At 49.6% G+C, this 19,750-nt stretch overlaps 1 non-coding gene across 1 annotated transcript; it reads right to left on the reverse strand.

Moving 5' to 3' along the window:
* Nucleotides 1-271: 271 nt before the first annotated feature.
* On the reverse strand, nt 272-356 carry TRNAR-UCU. The gene is given in 2 exon segments: nt 272-307; nt 320-356. It is a non-coding gene; the product is annotated as a tRNA-Arg (tRNA).
* Nucleotides 357-19,750: the final 19,394 nt, after the last annotated feature.

Below are 19,750 nucleotides of genomic sequence, written 5' to 3' on the forward strand. Positions count from 1 at the left end.
GATCTGGCTTGGCCGCCGCCCGGAGCGGCTCCTCGCGGTTCCTGGATCAGGCTCCGCGGAGAGCTGGGCCCGGACCCTGACCCACCCAGCTGAGGAAGCCGGGCGGGAGGCTGGCGAACCCGCGCGAGCGGCTAGTGGTGGAACGGCCGCAGAAGCCGCTCGCAAGAGAAGAAAGGGCAGAGAAGGAAAGGCAAGTTCAACCGCCTACGAAAAAAAGAGGGAGGAGAAAAATGACGGGGTCAGAAAATAAATAATGCGGAGGGAAAAACTGCGACTCCGCCGGGACTCGAACCCGGAACCTTTGAATGTCCTCCGCCTCTAGAAGTCCAATGCGCTATCCATTGCGCCACGGAGCCACCTGTTGGAGTCTTCGCGCATCTGCTCTGTTAAGCCAGAGGCGACGGCCCCGCGCCCTTCCCACCACCCCCTCAGCCGCCCCCCCAGCCTCCTGTCTGTGTCGCCGAGGCCAGGGCATGGCAAGCCTGGGCAGCAGCCACCGAACGTGAGACGCAGGCGCCCGTGCTTCGCCAGCAGCGACTCTAACAAGGTCGACCAGACTCGCAAGTCCGCCGGGTCCCGGTCGGTCGGTCGGTCGGTCTGAGGGCTGCCGCAGCCCCGTCTCCGGCCTGCCCAGGACATGGCCGCGCAGGACAACTCAACCCCGCGCCGTTCCTCCCCCAGTCCCTTCCTGCCCCGAGTGCCCCCGCCTACCGGGTCTCTCCTGCAACCGGTCGCGCCCCGCCCGGGCCCCGGCCCCCGCGACGCGGAACCAGGCCGGCCGTTGCGCGGTTAAGCCGGTCCGGTAGCGCCCGGCACTTACGTCGCACCTTTTAGCGGCCGATCTCGAACGGCTGCCCCTCCCGGGTGCCGGACTCTTCCCCGGCGGGCCGCGGCGGCGTCTGTGTGCGTGCTTGTGCGAGTTTTATTTGCGCAGGGTTCAGTAAAATGGGGTTTGGGTTGCATTTCGCTCCCCACAGACCCAGAGCCGAATTTCTGAGGTATCCGGGCTCTGGTGGACTGAGGGGGGCGACGCGCCCCGCGCCGCAGCATCCTCTGAAAGCCCATCCAAGTGCCGGGAGCCGCCTCCGCGGGTGCCGCGCAGCCGCCCCCAGCCCGCGCGCCGAGAGCACGCGGCTGCGTGGGCGGCAGCCGCGAAGGTGGCTGCGCGCGTGGGAGCGCCGGGAGCATGCGTGTGCGGGTGCGTGTGGTTGGAGGGCGCGCGCCCGAGCGCGGCCGCGGGCTTGCTCGGATGTGGAGGGCGGCGGCAGAGACCGACGCTCCTTGGAATGGCGCTGTCGCCAGGAATCAGGTGGGTGATGGGGTAGAGGGGTGGGGTCTTCAGTGCCCCCCCCCTCCCTCAGTGGTCCTCTTCGGCACGGCCCCGAAGCCACTTGAAATAAACAATCTAAGTAAGTACTGCGCGGTTGCTATGCAACCGCTGCAGTCAAAAATCCCTGGCTTCCTGCTCCAATCAGTTGCGGCTTTCCGAGCCCCGCCCACGTAGAAACTGCTGTGGCGCCGCTGCGCGCGCTCTTGAGGTCGCTCCACAGCCCACTTCTGCACCAAACCACGGTCAGCCACAACCCAGACCGTGGTCCACGCCGCTCGTCCCTGCCTAGCATCATCAGGCATCAAAGCAAAGCAGTCCCTGTCAGTGTTCTGAAGAGAAGAGTTCCCAGGAAGATTCTAGTGTGGTAGAGATCTTTCCATTCTTACTTAACCCCACAACAGTGCCGTGAGGCAGGTACTCTTGTCCTCTTTATAAAGAAGGGACACTGCAGCTAAGAGAGGTTAAATTAATTGTGTACTGACACCCAGAAAGTAAGTATCTAGAACTGTGAAGCATCTGAGATTTTACCCTCCTTTCAGGTTAACATGTCTTCTTGTCATTTTCATGGATCCTGACGGAGCACACGAGAGAATACTGGGTCAGAAATGAAAGACTGTTACAGCAAAAGCAGTAGCCAGAGTATCAACATGTTTTTGTTGGTTTTCTGAACCCCATTTCTCCCAGGAATGAAGCAGATGGGTCTAGATGGATGCTTGCTCCCAAAATGGGTTGTGTTACAGGATAGGAATGGTAAACTTGGGGAATGCACCATTATGGAGCAAGCAGTAAGCAGGCCTTCTCTTTGTCTCATGGGGAGACACCCTAATCCTTCAAGTTTGCTCACTGCAAGCACAACCCTGAGACATGGCCCACATGAACAGGGTCTTGCATTCTTAGCATATGTGGCAAGATTGTGCAAGGGTGCTAAGGGCCCATGGTAGATTGCCTCTCCAAACAGTAAATGGCGGAACTCTGCCAGGCCTGTTTCATTCCACTGTAATACAAGTAACATTCCTTGACAACAAACATTTTCTGTATAGCATTGTTATACCCCCTTTAAGATTAATGAAGTAAAACACATCTTTGCATTATCAAGGAATTCTCACATATACAAAATTAACCCACAAAAGAGAATATGACTTTACATCATATTTATGTAAACAAATCTTTGTTGAACTCTGCAATGTACCAGGCACTGGCGGCATCTCAGTCTTCACTGATCCTTGGAGTTGAACATGAAGAAACAGGGGAAGAGAGGCCTCAGGGCTCCTGTGCGAACACTACACAGAGGAACTTTGCCTGGGGGCATTGGAGCCAGCTCTCAAATGATCAGTCATTGACATAACTAAGTATCACTTTAGACTCATATATAAAGGTTCTGGGAAGGGGAGCCTTGATGGCTCAGTGGGTTAGGCATCAGCCTTTGGCTCACATCATGATCCTGGAATCCTGGGATCAAGTCTCAAATTGGGCTCCTTGCTCAGTGGGGAGCCTGCTTCTCCCTCTTGCCTCGACTGCCACTCCCCTGCTTGTGTGCTCTCTCTCTCTCTCTCTCTGTGTCAAATAGATAAAATTTAAAAAAAAAAAAAAAAGGTTCTGAAAAGGGGGCATTGGGAAAGATACAACATGCTAGGGAAAGATGCGTGTGTCCCTAATTCCACTTGATGAATCAAAGACTTTTAGATATTTGATTCCTCTCACTAGTTGAGACCCCCTTGTCACAGAAAACATTACCAAGATACAGGGTTAGCAGACAGTGAGGGAGAGCAAGGCTTATGTGACAAACCCTGCTAGCGATCAAAGTTGTACTTTTTATCCCCAGACAGAAGAGTGAGAAAGCCACAGTGGAACAAGTTATGTGTGTTCTATGACAATTAGTAAGCAGGTTATAGTGAATCTAGCTTCATAGGCAGCAATGTTAGCATGTAAAAGGAATGCAAATGTATGTTTAGTTGCCACCAGAGGAGAAAGATTCAGTAAGTTTTCCGAAACCTTTTCTGACCCTGAGATGAATTTCCTCAGGCAGTACATGCAGTAGACATCAGACATTACACAACCTGAACTAAGAATTTCTTCAAATTTAAAAAAAAAAAAAAAAAAAGATTTACTTCTTCATTTTTGCCGGCAGAGGGAGCCAAAGCACACACTGTAACCTCCTCCAAGGCGGCGGATTGCCCAGGGACATTTTGAGCTTCCTGGAGAGCAAAACCCTAAATTAAATACAAGTTCAATTTAGTGTTTTAAAGTTCAAATGCATTATACACCTCTGGGAGACTGCAGTAACACTTTTCATGTTTGCACAGTAGAATTATTTTTAAGTTGCTATGTTGCTCTATTTGCAGGGCTTGGTAACAGCTCCAGCCTGCCCCAGAAGGTCTAGAAATCTATGCTGTTACATATTTTCACCGGCTTGGCTTTGCTTCAGTGGGAGAAGGTCATTGGAGTATCGGTTTAATTTAGTTCGGTGAGTATTTAGGGAGACTTGGGCCTGCTGTAGGAGACAGAGTGGAAGTTTAAGACACCATCCAAAGAGACTTAAAATTCCTTGGGAGAAATATGACCAATGAAAATGACGCAAAAGCAAATAATGCAATACAACACATGAAAACCAATGGCGAAGTGTGGTGGGCACTCCTGACAGTAAAAGGTTTTTGAGTTTGTACTCCCAAATAATAAGCATGTATGAAAATATTCCTTGGGAATCATACCCCAAAAAAGAAGTTTTAAAAGGATGAGATTTAAAAAAAAAACAAAGATGTGCTCTGTGGAGCATGGACTGTGGACTCAGACTCTTGGTGTGCACATCTTGGCTGTGATTCTTCTTGTAAGACATACTTCCCAACTTCTCAGAGCTTTCTTTTCCTCATCTGAAATATCCCAAATTTGTGTGAGGATTACAGGACTTAATCCTTGCAAGGCCTTATCTCAGGCCTGGCACATAGTAAGTATGTAACAACTGTTTGCTGTTATTATTAGCAAGCAACTCCCCATAAAGAAATCCCACACTCTGCAGGAACAAACCAAAGTTCAGATACAGTATCAGCTAATTTGTTGCAACTCAAGAAACATTATCCGTCTCTCCCCAGTTTCTACTGGACTGTAGACATGGTTCTGTTACCAAAAAGAACACCCAGCTTCTCAGACTGAAAACTGCAAACATTTACCTCCAGCTTCATGGTTTCCTCAGGGTTCTGTCCCAGGAACCTTGAGTGAGTTCTCATTTTCATGTGTGCAACCGCATGGTTTTCCCAAACAAGGATTTTTTTTTTTTTTCCAGACAGAATCTCTCAGCATTTGCATGATGGCCCTTCTCATCCTAAAAAATCTTAGCACTGAGTTCTTAGACAGACCAATAACCAAACTACACAGGTGGCAAGATGGGAATGAGGAAAGGAAAATAAAATTTACTAGGATGAAGAACTCTAGACATTAAGATAGAAAAGAGGGACAGATCGGCCCTTAAAGAAGTACTGTTGGGGGTGAGGACTTGAAAGTGTCGGGAGATGAGGTGGGGCAAGTAGGGACTGAAGCCAGATGTGGCAAAGTGGCTGGGGGAAGGCTTGATTCAGGATGAGGAATGTGGATTTAATGCCACAGGCAATGGGGAGCCACTAGTTTCTTTGGTGTGTGCTATAGAATGACGGTGCTTTCGAATGATTGACGGGGGTGGTGGGCAGGCTGAGTTGGGGGGGACAGGACAAGCATCAGGGAGACCATTCAGTTTCACTTAGTTTGTGCTTGGTGTTTTCCTGGGCTTCTTCATCTCTTCAGCAAGTGGTGACGGAGGGCCTCCTTGAGATACAAAGAAAGATGTGTGCCTGGTTACAACTGACTTGAAATGACCACAGGTAAACAAACAACTGTGATGCAAGGTCAGGAGGTCTCCAAGTGAGGCGCAGGTGGTACAGGGACTTCAGAGGAGAGAGGGCTTACATCCAGAGAGGGGGGGTGAGGGAAGAGGCTGCATTTGAAAAGACTCTCTAACCTGGGGACAACTTGTGGCTACTGGCGGGGGTGAGCATAGGGCCTTGGGAAAGTGAGGAGGAAGATAGAACAGACTGGGAAAATGGGAGAGGCTGAGCAGTCCAGGACATAGTGTGAAAAAGGGTCTAGCTAACTTGGCCTCGACTGCAGTAGATGTGAGAGGAGAAGGTGCTGACGGAAAAGGCTGGGGTCAGTTCTGTGGTTCTATGCCATCAGCCCATTCTCAAGAGGACAGAAATCACAGCTGAGGATAAATGCAAGGGGATCAAGTCCCCAAAGGGAAGGGCTTGGGAAGAGCTGGTTGAGAGTCTCAGACTCAGGCTGGTGTTCAGAGACGGGGGGGTCTAGTCACAAGGGAAACTGGGGTAGAAGCTGGTGTGTGGTGTCTGTGGCAGGCCCTGCGGGGTTCGGAACTCAAGGCTGGGTTGACTAGGGGGCTGAGCACGCTTCTAAGCAGAGCTCCAGAAGGGGGCAGTCACCACCTGCCGGCGAGCCAGCTGCACGAAGGCCACGCCTGGCCTGAGTCTTCAAGTTTGGTCAAGCTTTGAGCCTGTACACCGCACGTTTATTCATGTGAGCCTTCAGCCGGGCTTTGCACTGGTCTCTGTGGACACAGGTGAAGAAGACATATGGTGTCCCTGCTTCCACGTACCTTGCAATCTTGAGCAAAGTTGGACAGGAGAGCGTGGATGGGCACAGGAAATGGGCTTGACCCAGCAAGAGACTCCTGGGACAGTCAGGGGGGCCAAGATCTGGCAGGGCTTCAAATGCAAGGCCGTAGCAGCCCACCTCACTTCCTTCAAGAACATTCCCATCCATTCTTCTGTCTGGAGTGGCAGGGGGTTGGTGGTGAAATGACTCCTTTTTGGATTCCCAAAGCACCTTGGAAGCTGTACACTTTTCTATTTGCTTTTCTGTCTCCTTTCCCAGACTATAGGTGCCTTGTGGGGAAGGAACCAGGCTTTCTTGTGGCTCGCTGGCGGCAGGCTCCTGTAGGCACCGAGTAAAAGGCTGGGTCCTACAGGCAGTAAGGAGGCTCCGCAAGTGTGTGCCTAGCCTGTGTTCTGTGGTAGACTAAGAGCTCTGGAATGTGAGACACCCTGGCTTTCTACCTCTAGGCAGTTCTCACTGAGGCTTCACCCAATGCCCTGTCCATGGCAGGCACTCCTTAAATGCTGCCTGAACAACCATGTGGAAGGACGAGTTGACCTGCTGTGTCCTAATTCTGCTTTCAGGGACCCCATTTGGGGGAGTAGGTCTTGAACCTTTCCCCATCTCTTCCTTTCAAATTCTCAACAAACAGAGGCATTTCCCCACTCCTGGGCCCAACAACGGAAAACCATTTACTAAAGTTAAGCTAATTTTAATCCTCTAGCAGTTGGGAGTAATGATGAAGTAATAAATCATGCAGGCCCCATTCTGAGCTCTCCATGTGTATGCGGATGGGCCTCATGCTTACAATGACCCTCCAAGAGGCATTGGTCCTGTCCCAATGGGAAGGCAGACAGAAGAAGAGCAGCAGGACTGGGCCAGGCCCCTTGCCCCAAAATTCACAGTTACTCTGTACTGTGGGCTGCTGCTGCGTGGAAGGAAATCAGGGGGGAATCAGCAACTGGAGACAGACCTGTTAGACCAGGGGGCCTCAGACTCGGCCACGTGATAGAATCTGATGCCCAGGATGCTCCCAAGTTCAAGGAAAACAGAGTCTCTGGTGGTGGGGCTCTGGCATCTGCATTTTAAAAAAAACTGCCCAGTTGATTCTCCTATGTGGCCAGGTTTAAGAACAAATGCTTTCTGCCCATTCCTCCTAAGTGGTGACCATGGCCCAGGAGCGTCCGCAGAGCCTATGAGCTGGAGAGAAATGCAGGCTCTCAGACCTGCTCCAGACCAGACCTGCTGAATTCAGAATCTGCATTTTTCTTTTTTCTTTTCTTTTCTTTTTTCTTTCCTTTCCTTTTCTTTTCTTTTCTCTCTTCTCTTCTCTTCTCTTGTCTTCTTTTCTTTTTTCCTTCTGGGAGGGTGGGGTGAGGGTTCAGGGAGGCAAATTGGACTCTTGGGGTGTAGTATGTGGCTTGGGTATGTGGGATGGGGTGGGGGAAGGGGGGAGGATGAGCTGGACTAAACCAGAATCTGCATTTTAATAAGATCTGCTAGGTGATTCATTTGCATTAAAATTTGAGAAGCACTAGTTCTCAAACTCTCATTAGTCCAATTAGGTATTCAGACTAGCATTAGTCCAATTACAGCTTCTGTTATCAACACCAATTTAAATCCTTGAGCAGATCTCGGAACTACATCAAAAAGCTCAGAATCAGGGTCACCTGGCTGGCTTGGTCAGTGGACCAGTGGAGCATGAATCTTGAACTTAGGGTTGTGAGTTTGGTCCCCATGTTGGGTATAGAGGTTATGTAAAAATAAAATCTTAATAACAACAACAACAACAACAAGAAAAGCTCAGAATCAATCTGATTTATTGGCCCAAAACATTAGCTCAGAGGAAATTATGCCCTTTTACTTCCCACTGTGTGGGGAATCAGGGAAGAAAAGGTATATTGCTAGTGATGTCCAGCAGAATCCAGGTTGGGTCCATTTTAGAATAAGCAGAACCATCCCTCCAAGCTTCCTTTCTCCTGAGTCAGACTGGGGGACAGGGTCTAGGACCTCAGTTCCCTCAGGGCAGCACCTGGGCCCTCAAGCTGAGTTGAAAAGGAAATCCCTCCAGCCAGAGATGTCCAGGCTTTCAGGGCCTCAGCTGTTCCCCCAGAGCATGTCTGTCATAGACCCACAAATGACACCAACAGCCCTTTTTCTCAATGGCGGTCTTGTTATTTGTCCATCAGATTTCTGACTCTAATTAGAAACATTGTCTAGGGGTGCCTGGGTGGCTCAGTGGGTTAAAGCCTCTGCGTTCAGCTCAGATCATGGTCTCAGGGTCCTGGGATTGAGTCCCGCATCGGGCTCCCTGCTTACCGGGGAGCCTGCTTCCCCTGCCTCTCTCTCTGCCTACTTGTGATCTCTCTCTGTTAAATAAATAAAAATCTTTATAAAAAAAAAAAAAAAACCTTAGAAACATTGTCAATTTTTTAGTTATTTTGCTTATTTGTCATTACTTTAGAGATTATTTATTTATTTATTCAAGAGAAAGAGAGGCATGTGCACATGCCTGGTGAGGGGGGCCGGTGTGGGGGGCAGAGGGAGAGAGAGAATCTCCTTGCTGAGAGTGGAGCCCAATGTGGGGCTCAATCTCATGACCCTGAGATCATGACCTGAGCAGAAACCAAGAGTCAGATGCTGAACTATTTGAACCACTCAGGCATCCAATTTACCGTTGCTTTAGAATGCCATTTACTTCACCTTGTCTCCCCTGGGTTCTCAAAACTGCTTCACGGGGTATGTAAGAATAAAATTTTTGTAGGCAGGGGTAGTTTTCAAATCCTCATCCACCCCCACCCTATGATGGTATAATCTTGTTATTAGGTAGGACAGCCTGGCTCATCTCTGGAGCTCAGTGGGAGGAGGAGGAAGAAAGTCTAAGAAGGTGTGACTGAGTGAGGCAGCACAGTTTAGTGGGCTTTGAAGCAGCTTATGACCCTGGGAAACCACCTCTCTGAATTTTCACACCTCAAAAATGGGGAAAATAATCTCCATTTCACAAGATTGTCTTGGGAATTAACTGAGCTTCTAAAATACACTGACATGACGGTAAGAGATATAATAGATGTCTGTTGCTGTATGAACATATCACCGTGGACCTTAGCTACTTAAATTAATAAGAATTTATTACCTCACAGTTTCTGTGGGTCAGGGGGCATGTGCTGAGTGGTTCACACTCAGGGTCTCTTGTGAGGTGGTTTGGGATTGTAATTATCTGAAGGTTTGACTGGGGTTGGAGGATCTTCTTCCAAGATTAGCCATACCCATGGCTGGTGGCAGGAGGCCTCAGATCCTTGACCTCTCCACAGGCTACATCCCCCAGAGAGAGTCATCCAAGATAGAAAGCGAGCGAGCAAGGCAGAAACTGTATGTCCTTTATGACCTGGTCTTAGGTCAGTCCTGACCATCACTTCTATTATAGTCTATTGGTCGCACAGAACAACTCTAATACAGTGTAGGAGGAGACTACATAGTGGTGTGAGTATCAGGAGGTAGGAATATTGGGGTCCATCTTGGAAGTTGGCTTCCATGACCTCTATATTTTAACATTCATTCCTGCCCCCTTTTTAACGTGACAGCTGTGTTTTTGCTCCTCTACTTCAATCAATAAAGACTTTGGAAAGAAAGACAGTTGAAATGATTCACCTTTGTTCTTCTCACACTAAATTACTTTGAGCTGGAAACTTCCACCCTCACATCAGATTTGCCGTCATGACTCAGAAATTTGGGACTAGATTCCTAATTTCTCTCAGTTCATCTGAAGCACATGGAGGCCCACTGGGACGTTCCTTGTTTTACTATTCTTTGGGCCTTGCCCACTTTCCCCTTGGAGTGATCCGTCCTATGCATTTTCTTATATTCTTTTTTTTTTTTTTTTTAATATTTTATTTATTTGGCAGAGAGAAATCACAAGCAGGCAGAGAGGCAGGCAGAGAGAGAGGAGGAAGCAGGCTCCCCGCGGAGCAGAGAGCCCGATGCGGGGCTCGATCCCAGGACCCTGAGATCATGACCTGAGCCGAAGGCAGAGGCTTTAACCCACTGAGCCACTCAGGTGCCCCTCTTATATTCTTGAATTGTCTGAAATAGATAGTCTCAAGCAGTAACAAATATTCTGGCTGAGTGCCTCACCCTTGCTCTTGAATATACATGATTTACTCTTGGATCCCTGATATTGTGATTATAAAACCGTGAATTCATTTGTATAGTGGTAGGGTCACCATGACTTTTTTCTCAGCTCTCCAGCAGTAGACATGAAATTCCCAGAAAGGAAAGGACTAATAAATATCAAGCTCTTCACTAGCAAAGAGGAGGCACAAAGAAACATAAAGAGAAGGGCAGCTCTTCTCCTCTCTTTTTTTGGGTAATCCTACTTGGTTGCTAAGGTTTTATCACTTTTAAGCCTGTGGTAAACAATAAAATAGACCTCCAGGGTATTGTCATAGCAGATTCCATGCCAGAGTCTTCAACATGACTCATGTAGGTTTGGAACAAATGGAAGCATGGAAGGATGGATGCATTCTTCAGGTACAACATGACTAGGGCTGATACCTGGCTGGTAGTGCCTGTGTGGAGTAATGGCCAGGGTTCATTCCTGTTGGTCAAGTCTCCATTCAGCTGGGTTGGCACCCATATTACCCTGGTCACTAGAACTAGCTCCATGTTGCAAACTGGGTTACAAAGAAACGTCTAGAACCCAAATGATATGGCCAACTCATAGAACTGGTTAGAGCCCAATTGGCTGGGAATCTGAAAGGAGCAGGACCTGATAGTCTCAGAGCTGAAATAAGATGGCTCTTGGAGCAAGTGTCAGAATTCAAAGTAGAAGAAATTGAGAATGAAGGAAGATAGCTGTCAGGTAAGTCTGGGGGCAAAACCTAGGAGCCACTGAGGAGTACAAAGGGAGGAGAGATGAGGAACAAGGGCTAGGTGAGCAGAGGCTCTTTGTAGTTGACACGAATGGAAAAAAGAGCAAGAGAGAAAAGTATATTAATTGAGTTCAGCTGTAAATGACAGAAAACCAAAGCAGCAGAGACTTAAATGAACTAGAACTTTATTCAGTTGTAGGTAACGAAGTCTGGAAGAGAGCTGTCCATAGCTGGGGTGGCAGTTTGGGGATCATTAAGCATCCAGACAACTCTCTCATTGCTTCATCATCAACATGTGACTTCTACCTCATGGTCAAAGATGGCAGTTCAGACTCCGGCCTTCACATCTATAGTCCTGTCAGGACTATGGGGGAAGGAATGAAATGAGCATGCTCTCTCCCTTTGAACTAGGATTTCTCAGTCTTGGTACTACTGGCATTTGGGGTCAGATCATTCATTATTATAGGGTCTTTCCTGTGCACTGTTGGGTGTTCAGCGGCCTCCTTGGTCTCTACCCACGAGATGCCATTGTTAACTTCCTCCTTCTCAGGTGTGATAAGCACACATGTCACCAGACATTGCCAAATGTCTTCTGGGGGCCCGATCTCTCCAGCTGGAGAACCACTGCTTTCAGGTGACTTTCCTGGGCTGCATCTGATCCCTCTGCTTACATGCCTTTGATTATAATTTAGTCACAGAGGTAGCTCAATGACAAGGAGCTGGGCAATGTAGTCTTTATTCCAGGCACTCACATGCCAGACAAAACTCAGGAGTTCTCCTTCTAGAACAGAAGAGACAAGAGACATGAGAGGTAATACAAGCATGAGGACTCAGACAAACTGGCTATTCTGTCCCTGTCCCAGCTCCTACCTCTTGGCTAAGGATGGAACAGCCTTAAGTAGGATGATGTGTGGTCCCACCTTCCCCCAAGGACATCCTGGATCTAAGAGGCAGACACTCTCCTCCCAGAGCCGAGCCTTCCGGGGAGAGACGAACAGTGAGTTCTCTCTTACTGTCTTTCAACAGATCACTTCACTTGGGGTAGGAGCATGTTAAAAAACAGTGCTTCCTAGTTCCTCTGGCTCACCCTTCTGCCCCTATCTCCTACTGTCCTCTCTCCCTTTCTTCTCTTTAGTATATGTGCTGCCGAAGCGAGCACCCTTTCTTCCCTTTAGACATGCTTAGATGAGGCCCCGATACAGAACCAGGAGGCTCAGAGCCAGCCTGGAGGGTAACCTCTCTGACTCTAGTGTCCTCGTGTGTAAAACGAGGGGCTGACCAAGACCCCCAGGGTCCTCCCTGGCTCTGAAATGCTTTGATTCTCCAAAGTCCACAAGACCGCAGGGAGTAGAAGAGGAAGCCCCTCTCTGATGAGTAGCATCAAGACGGCCCCTGGCTGGGTCCCTGTCTACCAGACTGCCCTGCCGCGTCACATCCCAGCCTGGCAGATGTCACTGAGAGTCCTCCCGCTGACTCCAGAGAACCCTGCTTTGCATACCTGGCACATTTATCTTGCAAAATCTGACCAAATCAAATCATGCCATATGGGCTTGTTACAAATCTGTCTTTGCTGCTTCCTGGGCTCCCAGCGAAGGGTCAGAATGGCACCGCCAGCCTTGAACGCTGGTTTTGTTTCACTTGTACCATCTCCATGTCCTGTTTAATTGGTTTTTCTAGTTAAAGGGTTTTCATTTCTTTCTTTATTCAATAAACACTTCTTGAGCACCTATTACTCTGTGGGGACCCAGGAATACAAAAAACAAATGAGAACCTCTCTTCCCGGAGGTGGCATTGAACTTGACTTTTCTGGGTGTCCCCTGACCTCCTGAATGCGTGTTCTGCCGGGTTCCTCCTGCCTGGCACAATGTCACTTTCCCTGGGGAGGTTTTCCTCATGCACGTGCTCAGTGTGAACTGGGACCCCACCACCCTCACACACACGTGTGTGCGCACACACACCCCCCTCTCACTCTGGACTTCTTCCTTCTCTACATTTCAGCTTAAATGTTGTGTCTTTAGGGAGACCGTCCCTGACTGTCCCACCTAAGCCCAGACTAAACACACTCCCCTCTTATGGACTCCCACAGCACCCTGACCCTTCTTTTGTCTTTTTAAAAGATTTTGTTTATTTGAGATCGAGAGTGAGAGCATGCATGAGTGGTGGGGAGGGGCAAAGGGATAAGTATGCTTCCCACAGACCGTGGAGCCTGGGTACAGGGCTCAATTTGGGGCTCCATCACAGGACACCGAGATCTTGACCTGAGCAGATGCTTATCTGACTGAGCCACCTAGGCGCCCCAATCCTCCTTTTCAAAACGGTTGCCATCTCAAAAGTACTCCTTCAATCTGCTCCTCTGCCACTGTCCTGGGAGCTCCCTGGTGGCCCTGGGGAGCCCGGTTTGGCTCTGTCATTGGGCCAATTCCAGGATGAAAGAGGCATCAATATGTACATGGATGAGCAAAACTGTGAAGCAGAGAAATGTGGAGACAAATATATTCAGTCAAGCACTAGTCCAAGAATGTGGTCAAGGCTGATGGCCGGCCCAGTAGGAGGAGCCCAGCCGTTGGGACTGGGGAGGAAGTGTGGGAAGGTCTCACAGGACATTTGTAGCTGGTCTTGAAGGAGTAGGAGTGGGAAGTGTATTTAAGAGGAGAGGAAGGACATCCCAGTAGAAAAACAGGAGTGAAGACAAGAGGTGTGGCCCTGGTGTCCCCAGGATGGGTGCAGAGGGGCTGAGGGGTAGACACCAAGCAGCCAGCCCTTGGCCTCCTTCTTGCCCAAACATGGTGGCGTGTCCCTTCTGCTTGGCTTCTCCCCCTGCCTCCACCCATCCCAGACACCTGGCTTAAGAGTTTTCAGAGTCTGTGGCTCGGGGGTTCTTTGACTGGCAGGGTACTCCAGACAGCAGACTTCTCACTCCCTCCCCTCTCCCCCTCCATCCCTCCCTCCTTCCAAATTCACCTTATGTTTACTGAGCTCCTTCTATGTGTTCAGAGTTAAAGAATTTTCTTTCTTTTTGAAAGCTTTGAAAAATGAATCCAGCCAATACCCAGCAATGATCCCACTGGGCTGGAACTGTGGTCAGGGATGCTGAGAAAGGCTGGCAGGTGGGCAGGCAAGGGCAGAAATGGCTTCTGGCTGGATCCCAAAGTAGGCACAGACTTAGAGAGACCAGGTTAGCTGAGTCACCTGGAACAGAAATGAGGCAAAGATAGCCAAACAAGCTCCCTCATGTTGCATGACCCCTCGATGATCCTCCTCTGCTTCACGTGGACGTGCTGGCCAGCCCTGGGGAAGGAGGGAAGCTGAGCTCAGGAGAGAGAAGAGGGCCATCCTGAATCTCCACCAGAAGGGGTGGGCAGGGAATGCGGAAAGGCAGGGAGTATGGCCTTGTTTGCTTGCCACAAGAGGAATATTACTCTCTCCTGCTGGATGATCTTTGGCTCTCTCTCTGAAGAGACCTTGACCTTGAAAAGCCCTGTTTGCTTTACTGGGAAGGAGCATAAACCTGCAAATTGCCTTACCTCTCTGTGGGTAGGAAGGAGAATCTGCCCTTGGAAGTTGCTTCTTAGCTCCTGAAAGCAGAGCAGAGTGAGTGGGGTGGGAGGAAGTCTAGCAGCCCGGCTGCCTTCTGTGAGAGTGTGTGTGTGTGTGTGTGTGTGTGTGTGTGTGTGAGAGAGAGAGAGAGAGAGCGAGAGAGAGCAAGAGAAAGAGAGCACGAGCACGCGTGTGAGAGAGAAAAGTGTGTGTGCGTGTGTGGGAGAGCGTGAGTGTGGGAGAGCGTGAGTGTGAGAGAGTGTGTGTGCACACATGTGAGAGTGTTCGGGTGTATGTGTATGAGAGAGTATGTGGTGTGTGAGTGTGCACATGTGTGAGAGCGTGTGTGAGTGGTGTGTGGGTGTGAAAGCGAGTGTGAGTGTGTGGACACGCATGTGCATGTGAGAGAGAGAGAGAGAATGTGTGTGCATCCGCATGCTGAGGAGCTGCCAGCTAGAGTGAAGGCCTGGCAGCAATGGCCCTGGAAAAGAGGCTGTAGGCCTGAGGTCAGCTTGGGAAAGTACATCAAGCCTTCAAGTGTTTTATCTTGTATGACTGAGTGGGGTGTTGAGTGTACGGGCTCCTAACAACCTGAGTGTTGAAATAATGTCATCCACGAATACGTCACCCAGGGAATTCGTCTCAGAGCTCACTAAGGCCACTGCGGGGTCTCAGTCAGGAGTTGTGAGTGGGGATGGGCTGCAGGAGAGGTGAGGGAGGGCAGGGCCCGGAGCAAGCTCAGGTGTGTGGCTCACTGCCAAGCCGTGCCTGACGTCTCTCACAGAATCCGCCTCAGGACGGCAGAGCTGTCCTGTGGGAAGGAGTGCCTGCCCTTCAGGCCACCTGGGCACATGGAACCACCTGCCCCAGTGGAAATTTTAAATCCGGATTAGGTGCCTTTTTTGATGAGACAGAAGCAAGGAGGAGGAAGAAAGTCCCTGTGGGCAGCTTTGGGCTTACAGAGGGCACACACACACAACACACACAAAAGTCCTTTGAGGAATAGGGAGGCAAGACAAAGAGTGTGTATGGGGAAGACAAAAAGTGTGCCAGGAAGGCGGGGAGGAATAAAGCTAGGAAGCAGAGTAGGAGGGAAAGAGGGCCACCAAGAGAAGAAGACCGTCGCCAGGAGGAGACAGAAGAACAAGAGTGAAGGATGGAGCACGGAAGCACACGGGTAAGACAGGGGAGGCCACCGTGGGAAAGAAGAGCAGCTGGATCCTGGGCAGGGTTTCTCCCACATGGAGGCCTGGGAGTACAACCCCCCCACTTAGCCTTCCTGGAGGGGTCCAGCCCAGCCCGGCCCTCTCAGACAGAATGCCCTGCACAGAAGAAAGGCCAGGGCCCCGTGGCTGAAGGCGTCAGGCTCCACCTGCCAGCCGGCTGTGGATGACTTGCTGCTTCTGGTCCCAGCCCTAAGCACGACCGCCAAGCATCCCTTCACAGAGACAGGTGCAGCAGCACTGCGAATTCGGAAGGAAGATATGGAAGGAAGTTGTTTCTGTCCAGACTGTTTTATTATTTGGGAGTCCTGAACAGACTGGTGGGGACGGTTCAGAGAGCCGGTGCAGGGGCACTGTAGGCAGGGAGTATGCAGGAGGGCAGGGGTGCAGTTGGCCAGGCCATGTGGGTGGGGCCTAATGTGACAGCCCAGGGGTCATTTGTTCATTCAACAAACATTTGTTAAATGTCTACTGAGAACAGAGCAAACAAGACAAAGTCTCTCTTGGATTCTAGTTTACATTCTAGATTACATTCTAGTCAGAGGTGCGAGACAAGTCGACAGTAAGATGACTCTGTAGGTATGTGAAGCAAACTTCTCAGTTCTTTTGGTTGTCATCACTCACTTCCCTTCACTTCACGTCTTCACTGGAACCAGGTCTTCTCCACTCTGGTGGCAATAATACGGAGCAAAAACCTGGTCCATCCTTTTTTGGGTCACTACTAACTTAAATTGTAAACACTTTTTTGCATTTTTTTTCTTTTTACTATTTTCAAGATACTCTCACCTTTCAGGGGTGAAAGAGAAAGAGAAAGCCCACCTGAGGGTGGACACCTCCAGGAGAAACAGCTGCCCCCCAACTGGTGTTCCTTCTGTCAGGGTCTTCCCCTCGCTCACTTCCCTGTACTCCTCGAGGAAGCCTTATAACAGGCTAATGTCGTGTGACTCCTACGAAACAGAAAGCCCTGATTCAGCTGGCATAGCCAGAAGATGCCGATCATCTCACCCAAAAAGAAAGTTGGGGAAGGTGGACCCAGGAGGCGAATTCAGTGGTTCCAGGCCTGGGAGCTCCAGCGCTTCCCTTCCTTCTGCTCTGCCATTCCTAGGCCGGCCCCCTTTGGGGTGCACAAGGGCTGCTGTGAACAGATGCCCCAACACCCAGCAGCAGGAGGCTGTGTATCTGTGTATCTGTGATCAGGAGGAAAGCCCTCCCAGGGCCCCCCGAGGACTTGCCCTCAGGACTTGTGGGTCTCCTCCTAAACCACTGGCAGAGGAATGGCATTTCCATGGTTATCTCTGAGAAGCACAGGACCATGTGGGGAGTCGGTATTCTGACCGAAGAAAGGGGTTCTGTTAGTCAAGGAGAAGAGTGTGAGTGGAGACTGGTTGACAGGGAAGGTAACCACGGGTGTCTGTTAGAGACGACTTCCTCTCTCTTTCAGGACGAAACTCAAACTCGGTAGCAGGATATCAAATGTGCTTCCCTGCCTGCTCCTTTGGCCTTATCTTTGTCAAAGCCCAGCTGCCTTTCTCGAGTGATATCAAAGTGTTGTGATGCTCCAATCCTTCTTTGCTCTCTGGTGACTCAGGGCCTTTCCCAGACTGTCTCTGGCCCTTCCCTGCCTTGTTCTCCCAGCGAACCCTTCCCCCATTACCACCCTGGTCAAGCCCAGATGTTCCCCAAAGCCTTCCTTGGCTCCTGCCTCCAGGTCGAGTTAGAAGCTGCTCCTTTGCAAGTAGCTTAGTTATAGCAGATGGCTGTGGGCTGGCTGGCAGGCATCCAACACGGACATGAACCAAAAATCTAACATACATTGATAATACCTAATATCTAACAACTATGTAGCACTTACTATGTACCACGTACTGTTTTAAGGGCTTAAATTCATTGGATCATTTTGTCTTCACAGCATGTTACGGATCTGTGTTCCAGGGTCATCTTAACCATGTTATTTAAAAACCACAGTTCCGGAACACCTGGGTGGCTCAGTCGGTTAAGTGTCCAACTCTTGATTTCGGCTCAGGTCATGATCTCAGTGTTGTGAGATCAAGCCCTGTGAGGGGCTCTATGCTGGGTGTGGGGTCTGCTTGAAATCCTCTCCCTCCCTCTGCCCCCTCCCCACCCCATACCTCCCTGCTAGCATGCGTGCACGTGTTCTCTCTCAAAAGCAACCAGCAGCTCCTCACTCACCTGTTTTGCTCCCATCCATAGCACTTACCACTTCATTTTACTTCATTGCTTGTCTGCATCCCTCTGCAAGAGTGTAAGCCTCCTGATGGTCAGCGTGTTTTATGCCCAGCATCTAGGACAATGCCAGGCACATAACAGGTCCTCAATAAATAGTTGTTGAACGATTGAGAATACTCTCATCCCTCTTTTACAGGTGAGGAAACAGGTGCCCAGGTTAGCACCTTGCTCAGATCACAGCTGGGAAGTGGCAGAACTGGGATTCAAACCCAGGCAGTTTGGCTCTGGAACCACGTAACTCTAACCGCAGACTGTGAGCCCAGGTCCACAACCTCATGCCTCAAGACCTCGTGAGTTACCACCATGTCCCAGCAGGGATTCCCATGATCAGGATGGTGTTGGTTTGACAGGATACGAAGGGACCAGGAAACAGATGTGGGACAATCTGGGAGGTATTGCTCTCTCAGGCTCAGGAAAAACTACTTTAAAAAAAATAATAATTATTTTTGTTAACATATAATGTATGATTTGCCCCAGGGGTACAGGTCTGTGAATCATCAGGCTTACACACTTTGCAGCACTCACCATATCACATACCCTCCCCAATGTCCATAAAGGACAAACTCGTTTATTATTCTAACTTCTTTTCAGTTTCTTAATATAGTGTTTGCTCACCTGCCCCTCGAGCGGTTTCAGGACTTCAGCAAAATGCAAGTTACCACCTGTGTGTATAATTACAGCTAAGATAGTTGGGGGAGGGGGCGGATTATTTTGTTCTGTCTTCTTTTCTTTGGCCTTCCTATTTTGGCCTTAGCTGTGCTGGTGGTTTTGTCATTGTCCATCAAGAACTCAGCTGGCAACAGCTTGAATGCTGTCATTATTACCATCAATCGCTTGTTTAAACGGTTTGAGTTTCTAAAGGATTTTATGAATTACCAATTAAAACAAAGCTGGAAATTGCAGCATCATTTCAAAGTATTGCTTGGGGCATAGGGTTGCGAGAAAACATGAACTCTAGCCTCCTGTTAATTCCTGAGAAGAAGTTACACGATGATGATAGAATAAAGTAGGTTGGGGTGGGCCTTCCACGGCAGCAATTTTCTTTTTTTCTTTTTTTTTTTTTTAATGTGCTTAATATTGGCCAGGTGTGGTCCTATTCTCTGGGTGTAAAGTGATGAATAAGACAGCATCATCCTTCCCCTCATGGAATTTTCTAGTGTACTTTCCCAAATAGCATCCAGTCCTTTGCAGAGCAGGATGACCTAATTATTCACCCGCACGTTCTTTGAGAAATAATGATGCTTCTGTGAGTGCTCCGTTCACATTCTTCCCCAGCATCCTTCGCGGATGGAGCATACACCCAGGAACGAAGAGGCAGGGCAGGTGTGAACGGACCAGTGTAAACCCGACACAGGCCCTGACCACGGGTGCTTGATCTGTACTCTGTCCTAACCCACCCTGTCCAATGGCAGACAAGCATGTTTGCTCCCTAGGCAACCACAGCAAAGTTACATTGTGAAGTGACGCCTTATTCACGTTTCTGGCCCAAACATGTTCCCGTGCATCTGTCTGCGTACAGAGCATCTTCACACCAATGGTACTTGGCCCTTTCCGTGCTTGATTTTGTTTTTCCTCAGAAGCAACCTGTGAGGCAGATGGGTCCGCCAATGGACCTGAGAGGGGATTTTCCATCCGATGAGGGGGAGCTGGGCAGGCTAAGCTTCACTCCTGCTGGGGCTGCCTCCCAGCCCACCAGTTCCGTCTGGCCTGACCTCCCACAGCGCAACCTGGGCACCAGCTTTACCAAACAAAGTTCACCCATAAGTCAGCCTACACTGAGCGCCCCTCTGTTTGACAGTCATCCCCTGGACAGGGTCAGAACTCCACTCATTGACTTACTGGATTCTGAAGAATCCCAAGAACTGCCCCCCCAAACATGAAGAGCCCGCAGATGCTCCAGAGAATAGCTC

Source organism: Meles meles, chromosome 1 (genome assembly GCF_922984935.1).
Source record: "Meles meles chromosome 1, mMelMel3.1 paternal haplotype, whole genome shotgun sequence".
Classification (NCBI taxonomy): Eukaryota; Metazoa; Chordata; class Mammalia; order Carnivora; family Mustelidae; genus Meles; species Meles meles.